Below are 26070 nucleotides of genomic sequence, written 5' to 3'. Positions count from 1 at the left end.
CATTGAATGTTAATACCCACGCTGCGTGTACAATGGACCCATTTAATATCGATTTGAGAGAAATCTTAGGCACATTGGAAAATACGTTTATTGGTAGTAATTACTGCGAGTACTCGATGCGTGCAACAAGTTATAGCTGGCATTGTGCAGCTCCAGGACAATATCTAATAGCTTGAATGCCTCTCATAAACTCGCTCCACCGTAAATCACTCGTGTCTCAACCAAATTTTTAAATATAATTAATATTCAAATTCTGAAAGAAATTATATTCCAATCCAATCGTAGAAATTAATGCATTTACGAAATGATAAATACGAAATAAAATACACGGTATAGTTCAGCTCGCAGATAAACATCGATATTTTCCAATAATTTTCTATTGATTCATCGCAAATTAATTTTACTTAAGAAAATAACGTACTGTCAATATTACGTTCGGAATTTTACCCAAACGCAGTATGTAATTTCAAATTTTCGTATTACCAATCGCTATTTGTCGAATAAACATCTGTAACCGCGTAATAAAATTTAAGAAAGAAAATTTTGGACGCATTTAAGCAAGCATGACGACGCTTGCCTTCCGATTCGCTGTCAAAATTAATTCGCACCTTTGAGTCGCGAGTCTTGCATTAGTATTTATGGCTACTTTATCGCGTTTCGAGCAATTAAAAAAAGAAAAGGTTTGACGTTAATGGGAAGGCACGGCTCGTTGATCGCGGAATTTATTGGAATTTTTGGCTTTCAAAGTGCACACAGCGGCACGACCCCCTTTTTCGCCCAACCCTCTCGCGTTTCTCGCTTTTTCGGCCAGCCTGTCACGTGTTTATTCTGCTCGGACGAATTCGTTTATTGCAACTAATTGCTGTTTGCCAGTCCCGAAAGTCACCCTTCGTGTTTCCGCATTATGTCAGTGGAACGTGCGATTGAGCGAGATTTATGGCGCTGGAACAGGGCTCGGTTAGCGATATCGAGGGTGTTTTGACAACTTGTAGGTTTTCTCGAATTTGCACAGCACGCGTGTACAATTTCGGTTAAATTCCACGCTCGAAGCTCGCGGAAACATGAACGACTTGCTGCTGGCTATGAAAGGACGTTAAACGAAGCCTATCGTTATCCTTCCACGCCGAAACACCGTGTCCCAAAGCGGTTTAAATGCAAATGCGTTATAAACCCGGCACGGTTTCCACTGTCGACTCACTTGCACGCGAACATTGTTCCAATTTTCGTTTCAATCGCTGCATGTTATTTCTTCCCGTGCGCGTATCTTTCCCGAATCACGGGAAAAGGAAGTCGGATAATGGGGTTCCTCATTGTTGCCTTTTAACGAATACCTATCTATGGAAATGTAACAGCAATTAAATTTCGGCCCTCCAGATACGCTTTTTACGATTATTCCAAGGGTTGTTTAGGAAATTTTGCGTTTCTGTTCTTGGAAAATTCGTGACTAAAATTTATTACAGCGTTTCAGTAAATTATCGTTTAGGCTTGTCACGTGTTACGCAGTCAACTTTCATTTTTAAAAGATAAGGGATACGTATGTATAAGGAATATCTGAAAATTAATAATAGGAATTTTGTTACTAGCAGGAGTATTTTTCCCCCTGTAAGAGATATATTTTATACCACTTGTGACACTCACTGTCATAAGCAGTCATAAAGGCAGAAGCTATATTTTTGCCTACCTTCGGTTATTTCTACGAGTATTCGTATAGTCGGATTATACCGAGTTAACAGAAATAGGATGCTCCCCATTTCCCCGACGATCCATCTATCCCAGATAAAATATCGATGGAACGAATGGTAATCTCGACATCGGCTTGTCAGCATACACAGAATCGTAAAACCATCCATCTATACCAACGTCTGATAAAAGATAGCGGCAGCGTCTGACAGTTACCGAAGTCTCCACTCGAACACGTTCCAGAGAGTCTTCCAGCCAATATCTCGAAAGTGATTTAGAAGCAGCCCCGAAACAAGGGCTCCCTCTTGATTAAACGGCCAAACAACCCCTTAACGCTTTTAATCTCACGCCTTACCCTTTCATGGACAGTCTCACCTACTGACCGTTCCATCTTCCTTCGGCTTATGCTCGAAGATTAAATGCCTTCTTCCCCATACTGGAGCGAAGGAGGTTACCCCGATGCCTCGAAGAAAATCTCATTAAAACCGTAATTACGATTTCACTGGCGGAACTGTTGCGATAATAAAGTGACTCGGCTAGCTGTGCGTCGCGAAATAGTCGATGCGAAACGCGTGGCAAACCGCCTTCCGGTTCTCCGTTTCCGTTTTCGTCCCTCGCTTACTCTCTGCTACGACCTAACCCTTTCCTACCTTTCCCTTCCAGCTCCCCTCCTCTGTCACCGGCTGTTTTGTTCTCCCGTCGCTGCCCCGGTGCTAGCTTCCCTCGTGCCCAACCTCGACACCCCTTTTTGTTGCGCGAAATCACTCGTGATGCACCAGTATTCCAAACCGTAGGATCGCGCTCGCCAGCCGACTGGCCAAGGGCTGCTGAATCGAATAAATTGCACGCGTGAATATTAATGTCGTGGTGTGCTGCCGCGGATATAAAGGGCTGCGTTAATACCCTATCATGGAGGGCTGATGTGGAACGCGGAGTGAATAACAGTAGCTTCGAATTCTTTCGACTTCTTTCGGTCACGCGAGGGTAGCTTCCTCGTCGAGGGTGGAACGTGTTGGAATTTTATGACGTCCGAACGTTGCGGAACGGCAGAATTCCGTGCCTGTGGCGATGATTCGTGGAACCTCGTAACACTCGAATGGAGAAGAGCGGTTTGAGCGGTTCGGTTTTATTGCTCTGCGTTATTGAAAATTGCTGGTCCCGGGGTGAATGGATGAAGAGGTGCGTTGGATTAACAGGCGCGGTGGCGTTTGAGTGTCGCAATGGTGGTTTAATTAGCGGAATGTGCGAAATTTTCATACCAACGTTTCAATTATCATCGATTCGTGATATCCAACGATGTCCACGTTCATCCGTTATTCCAATGTTACGTGCACTTCGTTAGAACAGGAAACTGTTTGCGTGCAAAGTAGAAGAGAACAGAGATTAATTTCCACTGTTTTCGCCTTTATTTTTCCTTGGTCTCTTTTATCGTGTATAAATGACAATGCTTCGTAATTATTGCATTAATTGGTCTCTGTTAAAGGGGTTATAACGCGAAGGAATAGTAGTCAGTGGAAAAACTGTATAGATCTTTATTGAACGGGCGAACGGTCAAAACTAGCCTGGTTAGAGCCACGCAGGTCACAAGTCGTTTTCCTTTAGCAATGTACGTATAACGAAACGCCATTGAAGCCAGTTATCACTGTCACGAAGCTTTTCTATTCTTAAGCTCATTGACTCCATTTTTCTTCAAGAGGAAAAAGAGCAGAAAAGAATTGCACGACACATTTAGAACACCTTTTAAGAACAAATTATTCACACTGATTACTTGCGTGACAGACCTGGGCCCATACCTGTTAAAGGGGTTATAACGTAAAGGAATAGTAGTGAGTGGGAAACTGTGGAAAAATTGTATAGATTTTTATTGAACGGGCGAATGATTAGAAGTGGCCTCTTTAGGGCCACGCAGGTCATAAGTCGTCTTCAGAAAACTGGAGACAAAAGACAAAACGCTAGGATGTAGAGTTCACTTTACTGTTTAATTTTACTACCACAGTCTCGCTGGCGAAACTGATTTCCAGGATCGAAGGAAAGATGTCGTACGTCGTTTATACTCGGCCTCGTTGGGAATACAGCGAAGTTCGACGAGTAATTGCAAATAGATAGACACGTGCCAATAAGCCGGTGATAAGGTTTTTCTCTGCTTGTTATCGCGATATTTATGGTTGAATTTAAGCAGTCGAATGATTTGCTTTCAACTGCAGAGTGATTCTCGATATTTTCGCGTCCCACATCGAGTGTTTGTGGATTCTGTTTCTCGCGTAAACGTTTGCAAATCAGGGCTCCTCTTCCGCTATTTAATCGACTCATAAATTCATCGTAGATATTAACGACTGGTTCCATAACCACACCTGCTTTCTTCTTGTGAAAATTAACGTTTATTTATACAGTCACGTGCAGTGCAAAATTAATCATAATTTCATCCAATTAGCATAGATACATTTAATTTCGAAATGTAATAGTTACTTTCGTCGATAGTTGCTTTTAGTAACAGGGAAAAATTAATTTCGTTTAAATAATAAAGGAGAGTAAATTTAATTTAAATATAATTACAAAAGATAGATATTATCTATTTTATATTGGAATATTTTCAAAATTTATTTGATTCTTTAAAATATTAAAATCGACGATCGCAACTTGTTCCACCATAATTCTTCATTATTTCTGAATCACGCTTTAGCAATAGTGGTTATTCAAATCTCCAGGAAGTAAGTTCGTTGGCCTGCCTGCAGAGCGAAATTTGACTTTCATGGGGGCGTCCGTTATGGGAAGCGAGACAAATCGGATGATCTCTTTGGAATAATTTCCAATTAGAGTCGATCTTTTCCCTTTTACAGGCAGTCTGTGCGATGATAAATTTCGTTGGCAAACGGGACACGTCGGAATGCGAGCCACGTAGATCGTAAAATTGCAGCAACCCGGCGAAGGCCACGAAAGAGAAAAGGGGGAGCAATTGTAAGGGCACGAGTGAGCTTTCAATGACAACATGCCACCACCGTGTTTAGTCCTTCTGGGCGACGTTTCATTATAAAAGTGGAAAAATTTTCATCTCGGTTTCTACCACCGGCATTTCAATACATACGTGTAATAGGGGAGCCTCTTCCTTTTATCCCTGCAATTTCTTCGAATTAATATCCAGCTCTGTTACTTCATATTAAATCTATTTCATCTCTAAAATTTATCGAGATAATCCATCGTTGAAGAAACAATTCGTTATTAACATACCTTCTTTAATTTTAATATTATTATCAATTTTAATTAGTTTTAATTAATTCGCTATGCTTCTTCTTTCCAAGGTTCTGTTAGGATTAATTTTATTGAAATGAATTTTATGAAAGAATTTTTCTTTTTGTTATTTTAAGTAGTATTCGAGTATAAAATATGTATTTTGTCACGAAGATGGTGGAGATATGATTGATTAATGATAACGAGATCACGGTGATTACGATAGAGGAAATTAGGCACAGAGGCAATTTAGATTGACAATATTAATGACGTGTATTTAGCAGAATTATTCGCCGTTTCATTCAGCAGGGGATTGATAGTTTGATTAAAAATCGATTATTCAATGAAGAGTTTATCCAACTTCCATCAGCTGTAAGAACGTTTTCGTGTAAAAGACCAGTGGTAAGAGGATATTGATTGGCTTGTTTTACGAAGTACCAATTATTCGATTAACTTGATCGCAGTCTTACTTTCTACCACAATTTCGGACACTACACGTGTTATAGATTTATCGAAGAAAAACGATATTTAACTGTTTTATCCACGGTGTCCACCATAAATGCTATCGATAGCGAATTAAATTCGTGGAAAACATAAACTACGAAGCAAAAATTAAATATAGAAAAAATAGCAACAAGTTTTTAAAAAATGGAAAAATTCGACTCTTTATAAACACGCAAACATCCTCACAAGCAAAAAGAAATCTCTCTTCGCGAAGAAGCTGTTATGCATAAAATTTGTAAAATTGAAATCGAGCAAGTTTTTTAATAAATATGTTTATCTTCGTTATATCAGGAATTATTCAAGAGAAGCAACAGGAGAAAATCCCTTACGTATTTTCCTATCCTCTGTAATACAAAATTTTGCAGGCACCTTGCATAAGGTATTAGGACAAACATAATTTTTCTCTTCGCTGATATTTTCTCATCTTCGTTTTTGCAAGAATATCCAGGGGTAGACAGCGAAAGGGCGAAGTAATCTCCGAAATATTTTATTATTTCCTTGAAACTACGACCTCCCTCGTCGCGAAGTATATAAGGATCCTGAAACATGGCACGTGCTGCTTTATTTCCACCCCCATTGTATTCGAAGACTGTTCCGAGAGAATCGCTGGAATTTAATTAATAATTCAATCACACGGGAGAACTACATCCCTGCACGTAATAGTAAAAATGCGAGCTGAAATCGGATAGATCAGCAATTTTCACGAGATACCTATCTCTCTTTGAGGAGAAACAACGAAATCGGTACCCCATAATTATTATACCTCGATGGACGAAAAACGTGCCCTTATAACCTCTTCTGGTTCTTCGAATTTCTTTATCACGTTTGAATCGTTCAATCGGCTATCAAATTCCCTTTGCGTCCGTTTTTGCGTTTTTTCGTTTTCACTTGAAAATTTGGAAAAAGTTTTGAAGGGCAGCGAACTTCCGGGCTGTGGAAATTCTTCGGGGTCCAGTTTCAGGGATTCCTCGAGAATTCCATTTACGCGAGAAAATGAGAAGAGAAAAAGCAGCAGAGAGAGACGTATGCTGGTGCTCGTTTCTTTGAGGAAATGTCAGAATGTCAGCGCTGCCTGAGTAGCTTTCGTTCAATTTAACGAGGGCTCTTATGAAACGCGGTGTCTTTAAGAGGCTCGAGTCCTTGGCTCCATGGATACCTTTCAGAAAAGAAAAACGTTTTCCCTCGAGGTAAGGCACATTCGAAATGTGTTCTCGAGTTGATCCTTAGCCAGCAGGAAAGCACGTGACAGAGTGGCAGCTTAAAATACTGTCGCTTGTCACGGTAGGAGAATCGAAATGGAAATTTGCAGGCATATCCTCTGTTGTAATTTCTCGGATGAAATCGAAGCGTTTAGCGTGCAGGGAAGTGACCGTATTCGGATGTATAGCAATAGATATGTTACATAATATGTAGTATCGTGAGTTTTCCAGCGCATGTAAAGGTAGCTTTACGAAAGTCACCGAGGGTTCGAAGACTTGGTCAGTTGGAAAAACTCTGGGCGATGCGTCAGGCCCTTAGGTCCTGAAGACTTTGGGCTCATATTTGATCATGTTGGGGAAGGTATTGGAAAATGTGTGTGGGGTGTGCATGGTGGGAAGAAGGATATAAAAGGACAAGGATGTTCTAAGTCAAAGAAGAGTTGTGGATTAGGAGAATTGTCGAGGAGAGCAGAGTTGCCAATAGCGTAGTTGTCGAGAAAAGTTGTTGAAGTTAGTTGTCAGAGTTGTTGCTAACAATTGTGAGTTGTAATAGGGGAGTTGCTACAGAATTGTAGGTTGAGCTTTGTGATAAGTTGTAATAATTCGTATCTTTATCGTTACTCGCATAATCTATCACTGTTAATTTATTATTATTGTCGAAGTTAGTTGCCAGAGTTGTTGTTGTTGCTAATAATTGCGAGTTGCTAACAATTGTGAGTTTTATATAATAGGAGAGTTTCTGCAGAAGTGTAGGTCGAGCATTATAATAAATTGTAATAATTCGTATCTTTATTGTTATTCGCATACTCTATCACAGTTAATTTATTATTAAATAAATATATATACTACCACCAATCCGTCTCTACATATATAAAGTTCAATATAGGTGAATCCTTATGAGTTACAATACTTTAAAAGCGTTCAACATTGTTCTGGATTCGAGATTGATTGCTCCAGGAGACAGTAGGTTCTGCTAACCCTTTCGCTACGAAGTCTCTTCCATAAAACGCAGCGAGGAGGTCAAAGATGGTAACATTACGATCATGCAGTCTTTGGCATTCGGTTTTTTGACGCAAATCCTTTGAAGAAAAAAAGAAAAGGAAGAACTGATCATCGCAATAGAGCTTGGAATTCTTTACGGAGAGAGCTAAGAGGAACGGTAGCGCTTGTCTTAATTTTAACTCAATTTTTGTGACCGGTGACTATAGTCACCCGTAATAGCGAAGGGATTTAACCCAAAATCCGACTCCTTGATGCCTGCATAGTATCGAAGGTCCTCGAAGTCCAATCACCATCGTTGCTCAGCCATAGTTAATTTACAACATGCTCGATACTTGTGAAATGCAACAAAGTGTAACGTGTTAGTGGTAGTACCATCGAATAATCCTGTCGTGGGGAAATCAGAGAGAAAATTAGGCTTTCGACATAATTTAGATAAGAAATCGAAGGCTTGTCTCGACTTCGTCCAGAAATTACGAGAAAAATTGCTTCGATTCGCTAGAATTTCATCTACGATCCCGGAAAGAATTATTTTACACGCGTGGTCGTGTGTACAGTGGTAAATTCGAATTGCTCGGCCACGATCACTCGCTACCGAGGGACGAAGATCGTGGCAGGGGTCGAAATCGATAGTTGTCGCCGAGGAAAAGAGGCGAGATAAGTGAATACCAAGGAAATAAGAGATCGCAAGAACACAGGGGGTGGGACGGATCGATGGAGTAGAAGCCGAAGGGGCGGAGAGGCTAATTTTCACGAACGTTTGACCAAAAGGGCTCGCTTAACAAGATCAATGGCGGCGTGGCACGCGGTAGGTGGAAAAGATCGGCGGATCTGGTGGGGAAAAGAGGAACGACGCGAAATTAAGCAGCCAGGCTAACGAATCGAAGGGGAACGTCGTAGAACTGGAGAGCCGCGTGTCTCGTGTTGTCCATGAGACGGAGATTTATATTCGGGAGAGTCTGTTTAGCGTTTCGATAGGAGTCGCACGGGCGAGGCTTCGTTTGAAGGTAATCGAGTTTCACAATCGAGTTGAAATGACGAAATTTAATTAACCGTGGACCACGTGTGCCTCGGATCGTCGGAATGATTCGGAATCAACCGGGGTTTCTTACGTTTCTACGTGACACTCGCCGATAAGGAATAATAATTCGATTAAAATGACAGGGAATTTTTGTGCATCTTTCTCCTTTTCTTCTGATACTCGATATCGCTGGTCCCTTTATCAGAAGTCCATAATCCAATTCCATTTGTCTAAATGGTTCACTCGATGTTTGGGACACAGGAAGTAAATTGTCATGAATTATTCAAATGGACGCCCTAGTCTCGGAGACAGATATATTAATGATTATTATCTCCTGCTTGCTTTTTATTACTGCTTTTGTATTTTTCTATTCCTAACTTCCGGTGAAATAATGTAGGAGACTTGTTAATATCATACATTATTAACGAGTCTCCAGAAGACCTTTTGCTACGTTAGCCTCTGTTCGTAAAAACTCTAGGGAGCACTAAAAGCCGGTGGTACTATATTCGCAGGATCGTATCATAATTCTCCATATGAAATAAAGGTATCGACCGTGTATATGCTCCTCTGGAAAATATTTTCCCTCGCGAGTTGCATCTGTCCAATGAGACGAAATTTCTGGAAACGGTAAAAGGGATGTAACGATATTTCAGCGAATTGGTCATAAAATGGCGAATTATCGGAACTCTCCACGTGAAAATGCATTACTGCAGGAGTAATACGTAACTTGGACGAAGTTTGTTACTGAAAATTGGACCCTATTTATTTTTCAATTGTATTTTATTTTCTTTGCGTCGAAAACAAGCACGAAATCTCGATACCTTTACTCGATTGCTCTTTAGTCAATGTCCATAGGAGAAAAATACCGTGAAATTGGAAACATTTTAATCCGTGGTAGGTCGAGTCCAATCAACCACCACGAGGAATTGAATTTAGCGTCGCAGGAAGAATCGCCTATAAGAGAGACCACCATTTGTACAAATGTAGCAGACTTAAATACAATGAAATGCTTCTCGGTGTTAGAATGATCGCACACGATGCATTGAAAATTATTTTCGTTAATTCCATCTTTCTGCATGATTCGTTCAAATCATTTTACGATAATAGCTTCAAAATCCTTATCAACTCAAATGACAAAATAAATTAGATTCGTAAATATTCTAATTTTTCTACGTGGCAAATTTCTACGATAAGAAAATTTGCAATAAGAAAATTATGGCACTTGGAATTGTAATTAATCGATAATAATCGAAAATTTAATTCGTGCAACGTGAATTATAAAAGAAAGTAATCATTTAAAGTCGACCTGTCAAATGATAGATTTCGAATTTTGTATTTTCATCGATTCAAAAAATTTTTAATTCCATTTATTCGCGTTTATTCGCGTTTATTCGCATCCAAAGCCTCGCTTAGTATAGAGGAGAATCCCTCTCCACAATTTTCCATATTCCTCGCGCGATGATCGATCATGTCAGTGGACACTTCGATCTGCAAGAGCCATTTCTCGTCTGTTTCCGGCCAACAGGACGATTAGAAACGCGTAGATATTTATCACGTACCGCACTCTTTGATCTCATTGTCATTTTAGCGCGAAATAACCTAGCCAATCCGGCGTCCTGGGGGGCTACTTTGAACACGCAATGTCATTGTTATCAATGGCAAGGCCGTCTTTGAATATTCTTCTGGTGCCTGCACAAACGCTGCAAAATGTTGGGATTCTGATTGTGGGTTGTTCAAAGTACCAAAAGAGCGGAGAAAAGGCCCGGGTTCCATTGAATGAAAAGGCACATTGTCAGCACGAAAAACATTCTTCGCGGGTAACACTTGGTTCGGTATCAAGGTGTAAATTAATTGGCTGCTGGTTTTCAGCAAAAGACATTATCATTGGATAAGGCTTGGTATAATGGAGGGACATGAATCAGGAAGTCTTAGCGGGTTAGGTTGGGTATTAATCACAATTGAACCTTGCTCAGCTTTCTTGCCAGTGGAGGAAAGGAACAGGGATACCTAATCTTGATTGCTGAGTTAGTGCTATGGAATCACGTGTGTGTGTGTATGTGTGTGTGTGTCTGTTCAGCTGAAGGAAAATTAACCATGTGCTTAGATTCCATGGATGAACATGAATTTTGAAAGTTATCAGTGTTTATGACTCTTTGTAATCTTCGACCAAGATGTTTCTAACTTTCCAGAAATTAATTTTCAATCCTACTTAGTATATTTATTTTATTCATTTATTTATTTATTTTATTTGAATAGGAATATTTCAAAATTATTGTAGGGATTACTATAGGGATATTACAATATTACTATAGGAATTACTACAGGAATATTATTACTATTATTACTATAAGAATATTACAGTATTACTATAGGAATATTATTACTATTATTACTATAGAAATATTATTACTATTATTACTATAGAGATATTACAATATTACTATAGGAATATTACAATATTGCTATAGGAATTATTACTATAGGAATTACTACAGGAATATTATTACTACTATTACTATAAGAATATTACAGTATTGCTATAAGAATATTATTACTATTATTACTATAGGAATATTGTTACTATTATTATTATACGAATATCACAATATTCCTATTGTAGTATATATCATAGTTTAAGTAAGGTTGAACAAAGAAAGGGGTTGGTTAAACAGTGATATACATGAAACGAAAAGCCAGGATGAAACAACCCTAAGAAATTCTCCTCGCGACTTCTTTCAACCTCTCGCTAACAAGCTTCACGCAACGCTCCTTTCTCGAAAGGATCATCCCTCGCTTTCCCTAAGAGTTTTCAAAAACTACCCTCATCCCCCCGATGACCGAAAATATTGCAGATTCATCGGTGGATTGTTCATCGACCAATGTTTTCTCAATGGGTCTAGTTTTCGTCTTGTCCGCCCTCTTTCACTCGCTTTCTCTTCTATGGCCCTTTCCTATTTTGGATCCTTAACTCTCCGACGCTACGCTGTTTGATTTGTTCATTGAATTAAATTAGGAAACCGACGAGTAACTTCTCAGACAATCATGATTTGCAAGCGGTCAAATAGGAAACTCTGCAATGCCTTGTCCAAGCGCGATCAAAGGCTTAGGCTAACAATTGCTTTACAGCAAGACAGACCATGGCCCTTTGTAACGTACACATCGAAGATGTACAAGGGATGTTTGCATTATCAGACGTCTGTGGGTTATTGTCCTCGCATATTACACGAATTAATCGCATATTTCATTACCAACGCCTTCGCTGAAATTTGCAGACATTTATTAATGTTGCTCGTACGTGACACCTTTGTGCCAGGACTCGTTTTCATACGTCTGCTTGCTCAAATATTAAAGCTGAAATTTAATCAACACGACGTGAATTTCAATTTTCTAATGAAAAATGTCATTTTACATCGGTGAAATATACGCGTATCTTTTCTGCTTGCCTAGAAACATTCGCACAAATTGAAAATTTCTAATCACCGGAAATGGCGAGGAAGCTGGTAAAGGTGTGGGTTGAAAATTTTATCATATGCTCTTATGCATATAGAATCAGGAATTCTGTAACGCTAACCTTAAGCCGCGATCTCCATCAAATTTCGTGGTTCGAAGTCAACAGAACTTCGCTGCTTTGGGCAGATCTTCCTTCACTGTTATTAACGTACGCTTATTAGTGTACTCAGGCACGTAAAACCATCCAAACAAGATGGACGAAGGAAACATTTGCTCAACGCGTCGTGAATTAGCCCTTTGACAGCCACGCCGAGATCACGTGTTCCGTTCAGGACGTCATTATTATTATTGAAGGCGTATAATGGCAAAATAATAATAAATTGGTGATATGGGACAATATTTTTACACAATGCAGCATTCATCTTATTGGCAGTCACGGATGACCACTGTGGCACCTTGACAACGGTTGACAATTGATTAACTGTCAATTTTCATTCAAGTTTTACGATTGTAAGTAATTCAAGCGCTCCGGGCACCAATGACCACCGTGGCACCTTGGTAACGGTGTTGACAATTGATAACTGTCAACTTTGACAATTGCAAGTAGTACAAGCCCTCTGGTCACCAATGATCACCGTGGCGCCTTGGAAACGGTTAATAATTAATTATCAATTTTTATAATTGTAAGTAGTTCAAGCGCTCCGATTACCAATGACCACCGTGGTGCCTTGGTGACAGTTGACAATTAATTGTCAATTTTTACAATTGTAAGTAGTTCAAACGCTCCGATCTCCAATGATCACCGTGGCGCCTTGGTAACAGTTGACAATTGACTGTCAATTTTTAAAATTGTAAATAGTTCAAGCGCTCCTGTCACCAATGACCACCGTGGCACCTTAGTAACGGTTGACAATTAATTGTCAATTTTTACAATTCTAAGTAGCTTAAGCACTTCGGTCACCAATGATCACCGTGGCGCCTTGGAAACGGTTAATAATTAATTATCAATTTTTATAATTGTAAGTAGTTCAAGCGCTCCGATTACCAATGACCACCGTGGTGCCTTGGTGACAGTTGACAATTAATTGTCAATTTTTACAATTGTAAGTAGTTCAAACGCTCCGATCTCCAATGATCACCGTGGCGCCTTGGTAACAGTTGACAATTGACTGTCAATTTTTAAAATTGTAAATAGTTCAAGCGCTCCTGTCACCAATGACCACCGTGGCACCTTAGTAACGGTTGACAATTAATTGTCAATTTTTACAATTCTAAGTAGCTTAAGCACTTCGGCCACCAATGACCACCGTGGCGCCTTGGTAACGGTTGACAATTGATTAACTGTCAACTTTGACAATTGCAAGTAATTCAAGCGCTTCGGTCACCAATGACCACCGTGGCGCCTTGGAAACGGATAATAATTGACTGTCAATTTTTATAATTGTAAGTAGTTCAAGCGTTCCGGTCACCAATGACCACCGTGGCGCCTTGGTAACGGTTGACAATTGATTATCTGTCAATTCTGACAATCGTAAGTAGTTCAAGCGCTTCAATGACCACCGTGGTGTCACATGATAAACCGTGCTCGGTCATGTATGACCAACGTGGCAGTCAAATTGTTAAGCAAATTAGCACGTTGAGCCCGGCGTCGGTCCCTGAGGACCGACAGTGCACTTTTTGTTTGCACAGCATCGATCCACGAGACTGACAGTATCAAAGTTAAAAAATAAATATAGTAATTTTAATGATAATTATCAAAACACTCTAAACAAAGATATGGCTTGGTTTTGTACGTAGTACAAAACATTCTTAGTCAAATTTCTGAATCATTATCGTCACGTCGAAAAGGATAGCAAGCAATGTCGATGCCAGGCTCAATGTGTTAACGAACAAGTGTTCTTTGACAATAATCCGCTGATACCCCTTGCATCAATAAGACCAATCATACGAAATTCCTCTTCTTCGTTCGATTAATAGAAACCTAATTTTTTAACGATTGTTATTATTATTACAAATTCAAAAGACAGATATCACGTCGATTTTCTCGATAAATTCTTCAATTACTTCTTGTCCTTCCGGAAATACATGATCTTCGGAATATATTCGAAACGGACCCAGGTCTGTTGGACGTTTACCATCCGAACTTCAAACCGGGATCCCCGGTGATTTATCATTGTTGTTATTACCTCGGTTTCTCACCGTCGAAGCGTGTTATTGCCGGATAAAAACGCGAGAGTTGCATGGCTCGGATTTCGAAACGGGAGCACGTAGGAGAAAACCAGTTCACGGAGGAAACGGCCGATGAAACGTGCATTATCCGCGATGAATCTTCGCGGAACGTCCCGCGGGACAATGTTGCTCGTGATAAATAAATTTTTAAACACGCGAGTCGCCGGCATCGTATCAACCGTGGAGGAATTAGTTTGCCACTTATTTCCCGTTTTAATCGCCATTTCTCCTTTCGCTTCTTATATTACTTCCTTAATCCCGCGATAACCGAGACTGTTTCTTCGTTACACGCTCACCTAGTTAAACCTTATTGCCCATTTATCGCAGTCCCGCTGGCTATTTGTCATTTCGATAAAGAGAAAAGACCGGGAAGCTAATTTTACACGGTTTTGGAGATTTTCGCGGGGATGAAAAGTGGCTTGCAGACTTCGAGATGGCGTTCGTAATGGCAAGTTTAAAGAGACGGGATTGCAGATTAAGGCGGTATACGTACAGCTGTAAATCACTATTCGCGGCGAATACCGACTTGAATTTATGGCATTCGATTACGTTCGAGCAAGAGGGTGCAGTCTCGATGGAAAGAGAATTTCTTCCTGCCCGATGTTCCCTGTCGATTATGCGTCGATGATGCGAAATTAAATATGTTGGCATCCTGTTGCGATTAACCCAGTGACCCAATTAAGATAGCAAGAGTAGCGAACTATTCGTGGTACGAGATTCGTTCCTGGAATTAATAGTTCTCCGATCGATTTTGATTTCGTAACCTGACTCTTGCTGGGCTTATAAATTGCAAAACTGTCGTTACGTTGCATTTTAATCATCTTGTGACATTGACTTCCAATTTCCTTTTGCCTCGAGAATTTTCCCTCCTGCCTTTTTCTTCCTTTCTCATTGAATTTTCATTAAATGTTTGAGAATTTTATGGAATCTGAATATCGCGAAGGAGGAATGAAATATTTCGATATTTCGTAGAAAATACAATAAAAATTCAAGGCTCGTCGTATTATAGATTATAATGATTCGGTATCTCCGTTAGCTGGAATAATAAATCGGGGTACCAATTGTGGTTACTCCATTATGCTTTTCTATAGATCTTCCTCGTTTTTCCTTTCTCATTGAATTTTTATTAAACATTTGAGAATTTTATGGAATCTAAATATCGCGAAGGAAAAATAAAATATTTGTATATTTCATAGGAAATCAAGGCTCGTCGTATTATAGATTATACTAATTCGGTATCTTCGTTAGCTGGAATAATAAATCGGGGCATCAATTGTGGTTACTTCATTATGCTTTTCAATAGATGAATTCGAACGAATGGAAAAGCTTTCCTCGCAACGAAGGAGAGGGAAAAAAAAGTTGAGCGATAAGAGGTTGAACCGGTTGGAAATGTTGCAAGCATGAAGTTTCCTCGTGAACCAAACGAGCTTTATCCAATACTCGATAAAAATGCAGAGAAACTTGGGCGCGCTGTTTCAAGCGGCGCAACGTTATCTAAAATGCAGACGTCGCGTCAGAAGTTGGACGCTTAATTAAAAGATATTCCTGTTCATTACACGGCAAAGTGGAGAAACAACTTTTTTGAAAATTCGATTAACATATTGGCTCTCGAACGAGCAGTCTCGCTCACAGCGAATCCCGATTTCGCGCTCACGATCCTGTCAAAATTTCTAATAAAATATTCTTCCCCTCGTGCAATCAACGAGTCTTTCAAATATCACGAAGTTATCACTTTGCCAATTGGACGCTTAATTAGGAGTCATTCTCGCTCGCTGCCCGGCAAAGGAGAGAAACAACCTTTGTTTAAATTTCAATTAACACTCTCGCAGCGCATTGTAGCTAAGTTTTCGAGGTTTTCCTCCTTCGTGAAAACTCGATTTTCACGTGTCGTCGATTTATTATAGGAATATGACAGTTTTCTAATTTATTAGAAAGCGGTTTCCCACATTTACGATGAAAGATTTTTCACGCTTAAATACCTCTGTAAAATTTTTAAGTATCGTACAATCGAGACCATAATTCGAACCAAATACTTTGACGTTGAGATCGTAATTAAACCCTTTATCGCTCGAGTTGCACGCGATTCAAGGTAAACCTGAATCAATTTAGCGAATGAGGATTAAGCAAATGGAAAGAGCAGAAAAAACGCGTACAAAGAGCTGCTGCACGCTTTGAATGCTGCAACGAGTTTCACAGAAATGTTTGCATTCATCGAGCAGGACATTCTCGTGTGAGGTAAAGAAAGTTTGAAATTTAAGACAATTGATATCGAAGCGAGGCCTTCGAGTACGCGTCTGTCATCGTCCCAGCTGTTAATTCGCGAGGAATGGTTCGAGGGTTAAAACAACCAGCTGAAAATCTACGGGTTATACTCTTAAATCCTTCTAAACGAGCTCTGAGCTTCCCGCAAGCTTCCGCTTCCCGTTCGCCGAAGAGAAACGGGGGAAAAAATTTCGCCTAATTTCGATTACCGCGATGAATTTCGCTAATTGCCGCAATATCGTAAAAATCACGGCGCCGCCTGCAGTTCGAATTAAACATAGATCCAATTGTTCAAACGAGATTAGAGAAACGTCGCGAAGCTTAATCGCGGTAATGAATTGGGACATTCGCTGATATTTGCCAACGAATGGCGAAAGGAGATAGGACGAAAAAGAAGGCACAGGTTTAATTAGAAAATCCTTTTTCTTTTACACCGGTTACGCGAATTCGAATTACAACGGTATTCCCGCCGAAACAAAATCGCCTTGAAAACGAACGCAGTTAAATCTACGCTTTTATTCACTCGCGCGAGTTTAATCGAACGATTTTGATTGCACCTCCATTTGTAATTGCATATTCTGTCGTACGTCTGGTAAAATCGTTCCTCGATCCAAATAACCCGATTCGTTTTATCGCCCCGAGAATTACGTAAATCAACGCACACCAGAGAAGAATTTGATTTTTCAATCTGCGAGTAGCATTTCGTATTCGAAATTACGCTAAATAAGATTTACCTAATTACGTATGACGCTAATTATTTAAATCCGCGATGTTGAATTAAACGCGAACTTGGAATAAAAATTAAAAATATGTACGTGATTCTTCGAAATATATGAAAATTATTATTCCCTCGAAAATCTGAAAATTATTTTTCAAATCTTCGCAATAATTCGATTCTTATGAGAGGCGAAAGAAAATGGAGTCTGTCATGGAAAGAATTTTAAGGAACTGATATTTTAATTCTTTCAAAAAATTAGTTTTAAAGTTTTATATAAATTATTAGCAATTTATGTACAGTTTGGTGTAGTTTGGTGACTACCTCGAAGAGAGCAGTTTAATCCGTGTTCCTTATTCCCTTGAAAATTTGAAAATTATTTTCCAAATCTTCGAAATAATTCGATTCTTATGAGAGACAAAAGAAAATAGAGTCTGTCATAGAAGTAATTGCAAGGAACTGATGTTTCAATTGTTTTGAAAGTTTAGTTTTGGAGTTTTATATAAATTATTAGCAATTTATGCACAGTTTGGTACAGTTTGGTGACTACCTCGAAGAGAGGGGTTTAATCCGTGTTCCTTATTCCCTTGAAAATTATTTTCCAAATCTTCGAAATAATTCGATTCTTATTCGAGACAAAAGAAAATGGAGTCTATCATGGAAGTAATTGCAAGAAACTAATGTTTCAATTGTTTCAAAAATTTAGTTTTGGAGTTTTATATAAATTATTAGCAATTTATGTACAGTTTGGTGTAGTTTGGTGACTAGTTGCAGGAACAGAATTTAATCCACGCTCCTTTGTACAATGAAGACTCGCGGAGAACAGATACGATGACGTTTCCGTGAGAACGTTGTAATGATTCATGGAACTAACTGTTGCGAAACGATACGACCAAGAATTTGTCGAGAAATGCGAACAATTCTGAAATTTCTTAACGCATTTTCCACCTGTCTCGTAGCAATTAACTTCGTCTTCTAGCAAACGATTCATCAGCGTTTTGTCTCGCGAGACTGTCAAACGTAATTTGTAACTCGTACTATGAATAAATTCTCGGAATGAACCTATTCACCATGGGTGACGTACTGGTACGTGAAAGCCGTATAAGCTATTTTCACGGATGATATGTATACCGGTACGTCATAGACCTATTGGTTATCTTTGTGGATGATGTATCGATGCCACGAAGCTTTAATCGTTGTTTCATCGACGATGAAGTACTCGTGAACAAATTTAATAATATAATTATGTTTTTATTGATTATTATGGTAACATCGATTATTAGGCAAACTGTATTCGGTACACGTTATAATGGCTAAACATAGAAGCCCGATTAATTGAGGTACTATAATCCCTCGTACGTACTATATTGTACAAGGAAAATTTATATTGGGGTATGTACAGAGACTGTTAACGGGAGATAAAGATTATGCTAGTTAATTCAATAGTCGTTTCCAAAAATAGCCTGCCATAACGGTGTTAGTTGATTTTCGACTTGTCTTCTAAAATAAGACATCTGCATTGGTATTGCCTGGTTTTCGATTTGTTTCTCTAAAAATAACATTTCGCATATGATTGGTTTGAACTTGAAGCTTCTAACGAGGGAGAGAATATAAAACGTTTGCCTAATTCTATCAATTTTTATTTCAACTATCCTGGTTTTTTTAATTTTAATAGTATCACGTGGTCTCTTTTATTGCATACCACGTGTTTTCCTCGATGGAATACCATGGACAGATTGAGACCAAATAGCGACGAGCGAAGAACGCACGTGGTTTCTTCTGCCACCTCGTTCATTGTAAGACGTTGGAGAAAACGACAATCAGAAGTTGTCAGTCAGTAATGAAAATTCCTCTCAACATACCGATGATTACCCAATGATTGCTCCATTCAATCCTTTCTTTTTATTTTTATGTCAAATTTACTTCTCAAAATTTTTGCAAATTTGCAAATTTTATATATCTTGATGCTTAGCTGAATACTGCAAAAATTTCGAAACTTTTGCCACGAAGCAATGACTATAAGAAAAATGAAACGAGAATATTTTATTTAAAATATCGTATATTCCGAATGTAAACCAAAATCTTGGTTAATTTCACAAAATTCTATCCGAATATTTGGTTATGGATTTTCATCTATCAGGAATTAATTTCACATCATCTCTGATTTCTCCCTTAATTCTATTCGACTGTTTGATGGGAATGAATATTTACATATCGTTGTAATCCTGTCTTTAATAAATTACTATCTCACCGTATCCAGGTTTCCTCGTTCGAACGGGAAATTATAGTTCGTTTTAGGGATAATGCCGAATGCGTGCAGTTCTTAAGCTCGTGGCATTTCTGAATTTCGCAAATAAGTAAAATTATATTCGCAATCAGCAATCAGCACGATTCATTTATCAAAACAGAAAATCCAATATTAAAATTGAGACACTGAGTAATTCGGCCAAGTCCCTTTACTTCCTGTCTTCGTGTCTAAATTATTAAATTAGGAAGTTGTAAATATCGTCTACAGAGTTCGCAATTCTGCAGCAGTTCATTGTTTAACTCATTCTTGGCGTTACACTGCGACTGCAGGTTTTAATTAAGACGAAGAACCCTGGTGTAACGGAGGTCGTTAAGACCAAGTGCAAGTAATGTTGCTTGCATCATTACGTCCTCCGTAACAATTGCGTCCGTTTATTAAATTGTACCTTACAACTTATTCTAAATTATTTCCATGGACCATGGTCGCAGTGACCTGGATTTCAAATGTTCCCCGAACCTCACGTGTATTTACCACTTGTCTCAAATAATGAAATAAATGTCGGAAATTCATTCAGCATTAAACAACAGACGATGCTTCCTTTGAAAGATCCTTTTATATTAAAAGTAGTCGTTTCTTTTACTTCTTCCATTCTTCATTTAATAATTTATCCTTTACAGATGCTTCGTCATACTAAATTATAATTTTAATTGCCATACTGAATCGTGTAATATTAAATTAATATAAAAATTGCGAAGTTTAGAGAAAATTGAGAAGGTTCAGAAGGATTTATGCTTCTATGATTTCTTACTTGCACCACGCAAGTTGAATCAAATAGGATATTCGTAAGTTTTCGACATAGGCTGTAAATTCTGATCTATGATACATCTCGAACACTGAGATATTCCGAGAAATTTTACAACCTCTCTACATCCATTGCCATTCTATCTACTCACAGGTGGAACACTCTGGGTGTGTGTGCCACGTGTAGAAGTTTACAATAAAGTTCGAGAGGCTAGGCGTAGGAACGTAGCACTTCATGGAACATGATGAATTTTAAACAACGTTTGTTTGCCTCAAAATTCCAACGGGGAACTCTCCACAGTGGAAACATATCTTTCGAAAATATCAGATCCAGATTCACCGTGTTTACTAATCAGAATGTAATCTTGAAGCATGAAATCATGCGATTTCTAAAAAGGTATCGAGGAAGCAAGACTGAATCTCACATCGATCAACTTTGCTTCACCAGCAAGGCTTTTGAAAAGATGCTAATTTATTTACACGTAATATTATTATTAATAAGGTTCGTGTAACGCTCAGAGACGCGAGGATAAACTGTTGATCACGGTGAATACGTGGAAAATACCTCGAAATACTAGGTATTTTTGCTGGAGTATTATTTCAGAGGTAGAGAAGATTCTTCTTTTATTGTTCGATACGAACGACGACATCAACGTCAACGAGCCATAACGCAGCTCTCAAAAACTTCATCACCACACGGACACACGCGAATTGTAAACGCGTACGTGGATAGAGATTTTCGTTCGTCATGCATAGCAGAGTACAGTGTATTCTAATTTTCCACCGTATGTGCAACACAATGGTCTCGTCACGAATTTTGTTACAGTTCTGTTTCCTTTTCCCGACGCAATAACGCGGTTTGTTGCTACCAAGCATACGTGGTCCACAAGTAACACTGTTTTTCTCCCATCAAAGATATGAAATGCACGTGGAACAACGACTTGCAATCCCGGTGGTGTCGTGCTGGCCGATAAAAAATTTTCAATACGCGCGACCAAGTTGCGAATTTTTAAAAATAAACACTGTCAACGATGTCCAAGGGATTGGCGGAAAATCGCGAGAAAATTTGAATACGGTTCGTCTAAAAATACGTGGATTACGTTAAATTACGATTCGACGATTGTGCATAAATTAGCAAGCTTAAACAGATACAGCGAACAATTTTATTGTTATTGCAAGATTTTATTCTTGGTACAGGAATTTTGACTGATTAATAGTCACTTGATTTACTGTGTTATTAAGTATTATCATTTGTTTCCTTCATCGTTGTTATTTTGTTGAAAATATAACAAATTAAAATTAATCTCGGGAATGGGATCGAATTTTTCAATTAAATTCCGCATTTTGATGGTTGAAAAATTGTTGTCCTTCGTGCCAAGAGATTCCTTAGGAATTAAAGTGAATCATTAAACAATATCATCGAATAAAACATCTGGAAGGATAATGGCATCCAAAACTGGACCCAATACAAGGAGAAAAAAATATATTTACATAAATTTGTGGAAAATCGTGGGAAAATTCGAATACAGTTCGTCAAAGATTATATGGATTACGTTAAATTACGATTCGACGATTGTGCATAAATTAGCAAGCTTAAACAGATACAGCGAACAATTTTATTGTTATTGCAAGATTTTATTTTCGATACAGAAATTTTGACTGATTAATAGTCACTTGATTTACTGTGTTATTAACTATTATCATTTATTCCCTTCATCGTTGTTATTTTGTTGAAAATATAATAATTTAAAATTAATCTCGGGAATGGGATCGAATTTTTCAATTAAATTCCACACCCTGATGATTGAAAAATTGTTGCCCTTCGTGCCAAGGAATTTCTTGGGAATTAAAGTACGTTATTAAATAATATCATGAATGAAACATGTGGAAGGGTAAGACACCCAGAACTGGACCTTAAAATACCTGCTATTATCATTTGTTCTCGTTATCATTGTTATTTGTTAAAAATAGAATAATTTAAAATTAATCTCGAGAATGGGACAAAATTTATCAATTAAATTCCGCACCTTTATGATTGAAAAATTGTTACCCTTCGTGCCAAGAGATATCTTGGGAATTAAAATAAATCGTTAAACAATATCGTCGAATGAAACATCTGAGAGGATAATAATTCCCAAAACTGGAGCCAATACGAGGATAAAGAAATATATGCATATACAAGCACTCAGTATTTATCGATTTAAGTATTTATCAATCCTGCATTAATTGATCGAATAACCTGCTCGTATAAAGAGCAACTACGAATGATCGATATTAAGCAGCAACGGAGAACTTTATGCTTCGATCCATTTATGCATCGCAATTATCGAAAAGCGATATTCAGCCGTGAATCGAATATGCCTCTGTCTCCTATGCATTTCGTCGTATTTGTCGCGCGATGCGTACTCGCGTCGCGACTTAACGCAAGTCGAATCGGCACATCGTCGCGATTCAATTCGCGAAAGACCATCCGCGTGAAATATATGCGCATGGTAGGTATATCGATCCCGATGTGGTCGTTTCCCGATGGAAAATGCATATTTTCCAGGAGCTTTAGTCGCGCCCGCCACAAAGGTGTGGAAAAGTTGTCCGATCGGTACAAAGCTTTCAATGGAAAGTATATAGTCGGTGGGTAGGTACTCGTTCCCCGTAACAGGAACAGGAGGGAAGGAAAAAATGGAGGATAAAACACGGAAAAGAAACGGACCACCGTATTACACCGGTTTAATCCGTTTCCCTTTAATTCTTCGGGGGCATTAAACGTGAGGCGCCTCAGAATGAACAATAGTTCCCCGACCAAAATACCTTCCACCAAGTGAACAACTTCCGGCAAGCAGCAAGAAAGTTTAATTAACTCAAAGCAGCCGTGCATAGTTCTAAATTCGCGGATTCCGTATACACGGGGAAGAAATGGGATGCATCGTAGTGTAACGCTTGTTTCACCGCAGCCCTGCAACCACTATAATTATCCTAACGAGGAACACAGAGTAATTCCATTTTCCATAATACCTTATTATAAAATCGAGTAGTTTCGCGAAGCTTCTGTCAGACGTTAAGAAAAACCTATGTAAGGAGAGAAGAAGAGAGGGTTGGGCTAAAATAACTCTATTTCTCCATGACTGATTATACCTTATTCCGTTGGACACAATATTCACACTCATAAAATATATAAAATTCTTCGAGCTGCCATTTTAATCCGTTCTCGCATTTCACGAGTCTGACTCGTGATGAAGATTTTGGCCCAAACATGAATATCACGAGTCAGACTCGTGGACTCAAAAGTCGGGTGAAACATGGTCAAACGTGAATATCACGTATGAATATCACGTGTACGTGTACGTACGTAACGCGGTGACATCTCGATTACATTTTATTTTTTCCCACAGGGAAATTGCAAAAATGCAAGGGTGGGAGAGGTATAAATTTCGCGCCATTGAATCTCGGTTTAGAAGATTAAACGACGAACGAAGCTCGTCGTGCTGGGAAAAAGCGAGGCGCCGAATGGAGAAACGTGATTCGCGTTGACGCTGGGATAGAAAAGGAAGAAATGGAATAAGGAATTTTTAGGGGATGAGCGGAAATTGCGGGGGAAAATATGGGCTGACCGTCGGCTGTCGAACAATGGCGCCGTCGCAATTTGACGTGGGAACGGTACCGCTTCTGAAATTGGCAAACCGCCTAGTTCTAATGTATCGCCATGATGTATTGTTTCCAGATCATTAGAGATAAACAAAAGTATAGACGAAGGTAAGACACTCTTCTCGGACATTAAATATGCACCGAGATAAGAACGAATGTAGGGTAAAACCGGTGAAAATAAGGTAATTAACCTTGCGTTATGCCGTGATGCTTTATCAAAAGTAGGTGAACAATTTGCGAAGCTTCGTGTTCGTTTTATGCGATATTGCGTTTGGAATAAACGAGGTTGAAAGCGTCAAGGTATTCGAATTCCATATCGTTTAATTACTGTACCTAACGAGGCCTTGAAAAGAAAACAGCATGATGGGAGGTTCGGACTGGAATATTGCAAGGTAACAGTAATTAACCTGTTATTAGACTGGCAGTCGTGAGGAATTTTATTTTAAGCATTTCCAAAATTATTATACTTATTACACAAGAATTTCCAACTCTGCCTGTAATCTCGATTTGGAATTTTAGATCATTCGATTTTCGTTCTTTTCTTCGTCTTCATACTGACTTCTCTTGTCTCTATATTTCTCATATTTTCCCTAGATGCTTGCACTGTCCAGCTATTTTCTTTTTCTTCTTTCTCTCACTGCAATCTTTCCTCGATTACCTCGTATTGTCTTCTCTGCTACCGAAATTCCTTCTTCCAGTGTGTCTTATACTAAGCTCCGCTAGCAACCTTCCTACTGCTATCTCTAAGCTGCTTTTTTAATTTTCCTATCTCTTTTTTAACCATCCTTGAGCAGCTGCCTTTATTGCTAACAATCCTCTTTTTGGCATGCTCACGCTTCCTTCTCTTTGCTATTAGGGCTCCCTCGATGATCGTCGTTTCTTTATTCTTTATTCTAGCGTGTCTTCTTCCGGATATCTGGCAGAGAGCTGTTCTCTCGTCACGATCCACCCCTAGAAGTGCCCCTCGTGATAGAATCGCTCGCGATTATGGAAAATTTTTCCTTCTTCGAATTTCGTCACGCGAAATGCGAAGGGTACGCGATCGGAGAGGGAAGAACCCTGCTAGGGGTGACAGATTATTTGCCACCCCTGATCCGGGATGAACACCGCTCGGGAAAGTATAGTTTGAAATGAAAGGATCCCTTGGAGACGTCCATAGATGAGTCCAGGTGGTCGTCAGGAACGATTTCGGAGGAAATGATCACTCTTGACCGCTGATTGACCGCAGGGTGAAGCATCGTGGTCGGTCAATGGTCGCCCGAATAGTGTGTGACAACCAGGGACACCCTGGCACTCGGGAAAATTGGAGACACAGAGAATTAATTAGAATCTTTCCGTGAAAAATGTCCTTCCTCTGTGGATCTCAACGATCGATGCTTAACCTGGAACAGCATCCATCATTAGTCACATGCTTCACGTTGTCTTCGTACTTAAGACAACTGCTGCTTAACAAGGTGTACGTATATATAGAAACAGTACTAGAACCTAGTAGTCGTTGCGAATATTGTTCCACTGACCTTTCGAATACTGAATGGATAATTGAGGAATTAATTAATAAACTGGAATAATTGATAGTAATTACGAATCTAGTGTATAAGTTCAGTCTACTATTTGTGATACTTTTCTGATAATATCGGAGTGATCGATACGTTGATAATCAATCGAATTGTCAGTGAAATCAATCAGGTGTCAAAGTTTATACATTCGCGCGCTTCGTTGAACAAATTGATTTGAAATCTCACAATCAGTCAGCGTTGTACGATCTGCTCCCTACCCAAAGACACTATGGTAGCCCTCGATATTGCAGCATCAATCAATGTCCTTACTCTGTGCTGCGATATATACTCACAGCATATACGAATATTTCAATGAAATAATACCAATTATAACTACACAAACAACTATAAATATAAATTAACAAGCATAGATTTGAATATCTATAAATATATATTCATAACGATAAGTGGAACATATTCGAATAATAAAAATTTGGAAATAAATTGTATAACATGTTTTGTATACCTGTAATATATTAATTTACGAGATACGATATACTCAGCATGTCGGGACTCGCAATGTTGATATTAAAAAGAAGGGA

This window comes from Eufriesea mexicana, unplaced genomic scaffold (assembly GCF_001483705.2).
Source record: "Eufriesea mexicana isolate 0111107269 unplaced genomic scaffold, ASM148370v2 scaffold4744748174, whole genome shotgun sequence".
Taxonomy (NCBI): domain Eukaryota; kingdom Metazoa; phylum Arthropoda; class Insecta; order Hymenoptera; family Apidae; genus Eufriesea; species Eufriesea mexicana.
The sequence above is the reverse complement of the archived record's forward strand: the minus strand, read 5'-3'. Positions refer to the sequence as shown.